Source organism: Arachis hypogaea, chromosome 5 (assembly GCF_003086295.3).
Source record: "Arachis hypogaea cultivar Tifrunner chromosome 5, arahy.Tifrunner.gnm2.J5K5, whole genome shotgun sequence".
In the NCBI taxonomy this organism is placed as follows: Eukaryota; Viridiplantae; Streptophyta; class Magnoliopsida; order Fabales; family Fabaceae; genus Arachis; species Arachis hypogaea.
The window spans coordinates 25,862,354-25,869,172 of NC_092040.1; the positions used below are offsets into that span (position 1 = coordinate 25,862,354).

At 36.2% G+C, this 6,819-nt stretch overlaps 1 non-coding gene across 1 annotated transcript; it reads left to right on the forward strand.

Moving 5' to 3' along the window:
- Nucleotides 1-1,679: 1,679 nt before the first annotated feature.
- LOC112804392 (small nucleolar RNA R71) lies at nucleotides 1,680-1,783 on the forward strand. Its single transcript, XR_003202998.1, has one exon. It is a non-coding gene; the product is annotated as a small nucleolar RNA R71 (small nucleolar RNA).
- The last annotated feature ends 5,036 nt before the right edge of the window (nucleotides 1,784-6,819 follow it).

Here is a 6,819-nt window from a genome sequence, read left to right on the forward strand (position 1 = left end):
TAAAATGCCTTTGCATGCAATTCTGGCGTTTAGACGCCAAAGTGATGCTCATTTTGGGCGTTCAACGCCCATGTGTAGCATGTTTCTGGCGTTGAACGCCAGTTCCATGCTTGTTACTGGCGTTCAGCACCAGCTTTCCTCAGGGCATATTCCTGGCGTTCAAACGCCAGGATGTTGCTTGTTTCTGGCGTTCAGTGCCGGATCCATGCTCTGTTCTGGCGTTGAACTCCAGCTAGATGCTCCTTACTGGCGTTTAAACGCCAATAAGTCCTTCCTCCAGGGTGTAATTTTTCTTCTGCTATTTTTGATTCTGTTTTTAATTTTAATATTTTTTTGTGACTCCACATGATCATGAACCTAATAAAACACAAAATAACAATAAAAATAAAATAAAATTAGATAAATAAAAATTGGGTTGCCTCCCAATAAGCACTTTTTTAATGTCAATAGCTTGACAGTGAGCTCTCATGGAGCTTCACAGATGTTCAGAGCATTGTTGGGACCTCCCAACACCAAACTTAGAGTTTGAATATGGGGGTTCAACACCAAACTTAGAGTTTGGTTGTGGCCTCCCAACACCAAACTTAGAGTTTGACTGTGGGGGCTCTGTTTGACTCTGCATTGAGAGAAGCTGTTCATGCTTCCTCTCATTACCAAATAACTTGGCATTTAGCTTCATGATGGCTCCTAGATATTGAGCAACTTGCTCTCCAGTCACATCTTCATCCTCTTCAGAGGAAGAATAGTCTTTAGAGCTCATGAATGGCAGAAGAAGATTTAATGGAATCTCTATGGTCTCTATATGAGCCTCAGATTCCTTTAGGTCCTTAATAGGGAACTCCTTCTTACTTGAGAGACATCCCATGAGGTCTTCCTCATTGAGATTCACGTCCTCTCCCTCCTCCTTGCATTCGGCCATATTGACTATGTCAATGGCCTTGCACTCTTTCTTAGGATTCTCTTCAGTATTGCTTGGGAGAGTACTGGGAGGAGTTTCAGTGACCTTCTTGCTCAGCTGGCCTACTTGTGCCTCCAAATTTCTAATGGAGGATATTGTCTCACTCATGAAACTTAAAGTGGCCTTTGACAGATCAGAGACTAAGTTTGCTAAATTAGAGGGGCTCTGCTCAGAATTCTCTGTCTGTTGCTGAGAAGATGATGGAAAAGGCTTGTTATTGCTGAGCCTGTTTCTTCCACCATTATTAAAGCCTTGTTGAGGATTTTGTTGATCCTTCCATGAGAAATTTGGATGATTTCTCCATGATGAATTATAGGTGTTTCCATAAGGTTCACCCATGTAATTAACCTCTACCATTGCAGGGTTCTCAGGATCATAAGCTTCTTCAGAGGCTGCCTCTTTAGTACTGTTGGATGCATTTTGCCATCCATTCAGACTTTGAGAAATCATGTTGACTTTCTGAGTCAACACTTTGTTCTGAGCCAATATGGCATTTAGAGCATCAATTTCAAGAACTCCCTTCCTTTGAGGCGTCCCACTATTCACGGAATTCCTCTTAGAAGTGTACATGAATTGGTTATTTGCAACCATGTATAAGTTCTTGAGCTTCTGCATGCGTTTTCTTTAAGTGAATGGATCCACTGCAGGATGGTCCAATGACATTTTGAAAAACTCAGATAGACCATAATAGAATATATCTAATATGGTCCATTCTGAAAACATGTCAAAATGACACTTTTTGGTCATCTGCTTGTATCTTTCCCAAGCTTCATAGAGGGATTCACCATCTTTTTGCTTGAAGGTTTGAACATCCACTCTAAGCTTGCTCAGCTTTTGAGGAGGAAAGAATTTATCCAAGAAGGCCGTGACCAGCTTATCCTAGGAGTCCAGGCTACCTTTAGGTTGTGAGTCCAACCATGTTCTAGCTCTGTCTCTTACAGCAAAAGGGAAAAGCATGAGCATGTAGACTTCAGGATCTACTCCATTCGTCTTAACAGTCTCACAAATATGCAAGAACTCAGTTAAAAACTGATAAGGATCTTCAGATGAGAGTCCATGAAACTTACAGTTCTGTTGCATTAAAGCAACTAATTGAGGTTTCAACTCAAAATTGTTTGCTCCAATGGCAGGAATTGAGATGCTTCTTCCATCAAACTTGGACGTGGGTTTAGTAAAATCACCAAGCATCCTCCTTGCATTATTGTTGTTGGCTTCGGCTGCCATCTCCTCCTCTTGTTCAAAAATTTCAGAAAGGTTGCCTCTGGATTGTTGTAATTTAGCTTCTCTTAGTTTTCTCTTTAGAGTACTTTCAGGTTCAGGATTAACTTCAACAAGAGTGCCTTTTTCTTTGTTCCTACTCATATGAAATAGAAGAGAAAAAGAAAAAGGAAGAGGAATCCTCTATATCTGGACAAAGAGGATCCTTATTATTAGTAGAAGAAGAAAGGAATAAGAGTGGAGAATCCAATCACAAGGGTGAGGATAGAGGCAGTGATTGGAGATGAAGAGAGGTGAAGAGAAGTGTTAGTAAATAAATAAATAAATAGAAGAAGAGAAGAGAGAGAGAATTCGAAAATAATTATGAAAAAGTAGTTAATGATTTTTGAAAATTAAAGATAAGATATAATTGAAATTAAAATTTAAAACAATTAGTTAATTTAAAAAGAATTTTGAAAAAGGATGAGATATTTTCGAAAATTAGAGAGGGAGAAGTAGTTAGGTGGTTTTGAAAAAGATAAGAAACAAACAAAAAATTAATTAGTTAGTTGAAAAAGATATTAAAATCAAATTTGAAAAGATAAGAAGATAAGAAGTTAGATAAGATATTTTAAAATTAAATTTTTGAAAAAGATATAATTTTAAAAAGATATGATAAAAAGATATGATTAAAAAGATATGGTTGAAAAAGATATTTTGAAAAAAATTTGATTTTTTAAAATTAAAATTAATTACTTGACTAACAAGAAATTAAAAGATATGATTCTAGAAATTAAAGATTGAACCTTTCTTAACAAGAAAGTAACAAGCTTCAAATTTTTGAATCAATCACATTAATTGTTAGTAAAGCCTTTGAAAATCATGAATTAAAGATAAGAAAAATATTTTAAAATTCAATTTAAAAAAATTTTCGAAAAATAGTGAGAAAAATTAAAAAGATTTGATTTTTGAAAAAGATTTTGAAAAGATAAGATTTTTAAATTTGAAATTTGACTTGACTTGTAAGAAACAACTAATTTTAAAAATTTTTGACTAAGTCAACTCAAATTTTCAAAAATTATGAGAAAATTAAGGAAAAGATATTTTTTTAATTTTTTTGAATTTTTAATGATGAGATAGAAAAACATAAAAATGACCAAAAACATGAAAATTTTAGATCAAAACACATTATGCATGCAAGAACACTATGAATGTCAAGATGAACACCAAGAACACTTTGAAGATCATGATGAACATCAAGAACATATTTTTGAAAAATTTTTGATGCAAAGAAAACATGCAAGACACCAAACTTAGAAATCTTTAATGCTTAGAAAATATGAATGCAAAGATGCACATGAAAAATAACAAAAGACACAAAACAAGAAATCATCAAGATCAAACAAGAAGACTTACCAAGAACAACTTGAAGATCATGAAGAACACCATGAATGCATGAATTTTTCGAAAAAATGCAAGAACAATATGAATATGCAATTGACACCAAACTTAAAAATTGACTCAAGACTCAAACAAGAAACACAAAATATTTTTGGTTTTTATGATTTTATGATTTTTTTGGTATTTTCTTTATTTATTTTTGAAAAAAAAAGGAAAATTTTTTTTTGAAAATTTTTTGAAAACAAAACAAAAAGAAAATTACCTAATCTGAGCAACAAGATGAACCGTCAGTTGTTCATACTCGAACAATCCCCGGCAACGGCGCCAAAAACTTGGCAGGCGAAATTGTGATCATCAACAATGGCTCCAAAGACTTGGTGCTCTCAAACATGAATCACACTTTGTCACAACTCCGCACAACTAACCAGCAAGTGTACTGGGTCGTCCAAGTAATACCTTACGTGAGTAAGGGTCGATCCCATAGAGATTGTTGATATGAAGCAAGCTATGGTCATCTTATAAATCTCAGTCAGGCGGATAATAATTGATTACGGAATTTTAAAAATCAAATAATAGTAAATAAACAGAAAATAAAGATAAAGTTACTCATGTAATCCAATGTTGGGAATTTCGGATAAGTGTATGGAGGTGCTGTGTTCCTTCTGAATCTCTGCTTTCCTACTTCTTCCTTCTAGTTTTTCATCACTCCTTTCTATGGCAAGCTGTATGTAGGTGATGATTAGATTTTTGACGGTTTAGAATTTCACTAATGAAATCTCGTTGTAAAGTATAGTTTCTAAACCAAACAATAATCCTTTCATACAAAAAGTTGTTTGTCACTAGTACAAACCCCTAAAATTTATAAACCGAAGTATTGGACCTTGGGTTGTTCTCCCTAGGACTTACAATAAAGTGTCTTGTTATTGGTTGTGAGTTGTTTTGGGGTTTTTAAGATTTTATACAAGAAATATAAATGGCAAGGAAATAAACTAACAACTAACAAAGCTCTTGGCAAGATATGAGTACTAGAAGTCCTATCCTAGTTATCCTCCTCAATTGTGATGACAAATTGTCCATTATTCCCACTTAGTTAACCTCTAATCATGGAGGAAAGTCAAGTGGATGAATCAATTTGATTCCTTAAGTCCTAATCAACTCCTAAAGGAAAGACTAGCTTTAGAGGCATTCAAATCAATTAGCAACTTCTAATTATCAATCAACAAAGGAGTTAGATAACCCAAGAGTCACTAATCACTCTACCTAGACCAAAAGGAACAAAACCTACACTAAAATCCAACCAAGCATTTCATCAAATACTTGGAAGGCACAAAAGAAAAGCATAGTAAATCAACAACAAGAATGAAATCTAACAACAATTATTGAAAAGATTAACAACAACAATTCAAGGAAACCACAATTATCATGAATTACCTCAAATTGCATTATTAGCGAAAGGGTATTTTGCAAGATAGACTATTCAATCTTATGCTTGGTTAGCAGAATATTTACCACTTCCACTATATTACCTCATTATTGTCAATGTGATGTGATGGTTTGTTATGCCTATCGCTTGTAGAAGTTTTTTGATATTTGTATTATGTGTGAGTAAAGAGTGATGGTTGGTGACTTCCGACTCATAGACAGCAAGAGATTTTGTAGAAAGGGTCTCGAAAGCTGATGAGGAAAAAGAAAAGATTCGGGATAAAGAGGTGCTGTTGTGGCCTAGGACTCAGATTCTGTACCTTTCCTTCAAAGTGTTCCACCAGTAAGTAGCCCTCCTATATCTTAAGGATAAGCGCGGTCTCATAGGTCTTTATGAAGAGCTTTTATGAAAAAAGGCTATCCTTTCCCTTCCTTCTCCTTCTCGCCCTACTAGCAACTTAATTAGCTACTAGGGATCGAAAAAATAGAAACAGTAAGTAAGCAATGCGTACTTCTTTCCTAGTCTAGTGGATCTGCATAGCAGAGCAAAATTCTCTACCCTGACCTTACTTGTTGTACTTGATTCACCTACGAAAATAGACAACATGGGTCAGGGCTTTCTTATCTTGTTATAGGGCTTTAGCCTTCTCCTTCATATGCTTTATAAGGGCCTCTTGCCTCTAGCATAATGAAGGATAAGTCCTACTGAATCAAGAACTATAAGGCTTTCCAAGAGAGAAAGAGATTTCGAAATGTTAAAGTAAAGACGCACCTTAGCTTTTAGCTTTCACGTAGCTCCATAGGATTTAGCCGCTTTAACCAAAGAATAGACGAAAGAAGAGAGGTTTCCTCTACTCTATTAGAAGAAGCAAATCGGGCTTAGAAAGCGGCATTGATTCTTGAAGAGACCGCATATCCCTCCACTTTTACTCAATTGCATCGAGCCTAGCTTTTTTGGGTCGGTCTTTCACTTCTTTGACTCAATTAGCCTTTATAAGATAAGAGTCAATTCCCTTTATGACGAAGGCCTAGCGCTAAAGAGAGAAAAGAGTTTTGGCCTTGACTTCTACCCTAAAGCAATTGTAGCTGCGCTCAGGGAGATATCCTACAAGCCCAATTTCTATAAGCAAAAAGTAGTGTGGTTTTATACCCAACTCAACAGGGCCTAAAAAAGGCTATTGAGCTCGCGAGAAGGCCCATTCCTAGAGGTCCGAAGCCTCGACATGAGGAGAGGATTGTTGGATGAGATCGCTACCTCCCACCTTCCTCGGCCGGAACTTATCTACACGTCTACACGCGCGAAAGCCTTCTTTGGTCTTGGGTCGAATTCTCTTTCCTCACTATGTTACCTGGGGACTCAGAGATCCTAAGTGCCAACTCTTGCTTCTTTTCTTCTTTTTTAACAACGATATTTTTTCTTTCTTCTTTGCTTATGGGAGGCTTTCCCGTCACTGGTTCTTATCGCTTTCTGTCTCCACTTACAAGGCATTTCAGCACATGTCCGGATTCTTTGTTTTCACAGCAAGCAGGGGCCGAATCCAAGTAGGCGAGGCGAATCTATGCTTTCTATGGTTTAATCGAATACCAATTGTTTGGATGCGTGTGAAAACTTTGAGATTACTTGAAAAAAAAAGAATTTTAACCTCAACAAATGGTCCATTTGTTGATGGGCGAACGGCATCTGAACTACCGCCAATAAAGAGAAGGGTGGGTATAGAAAAGAAAGAGAGGATATACTTTATTCCCCCCAAAAAAGGGTTCTACTAAAGTTCAATTCCTTAGCTATCTCTAGTGGTATTGTTTCCACTCCTCGTCTAAGGTATTGGCACCGAAACGGGGTC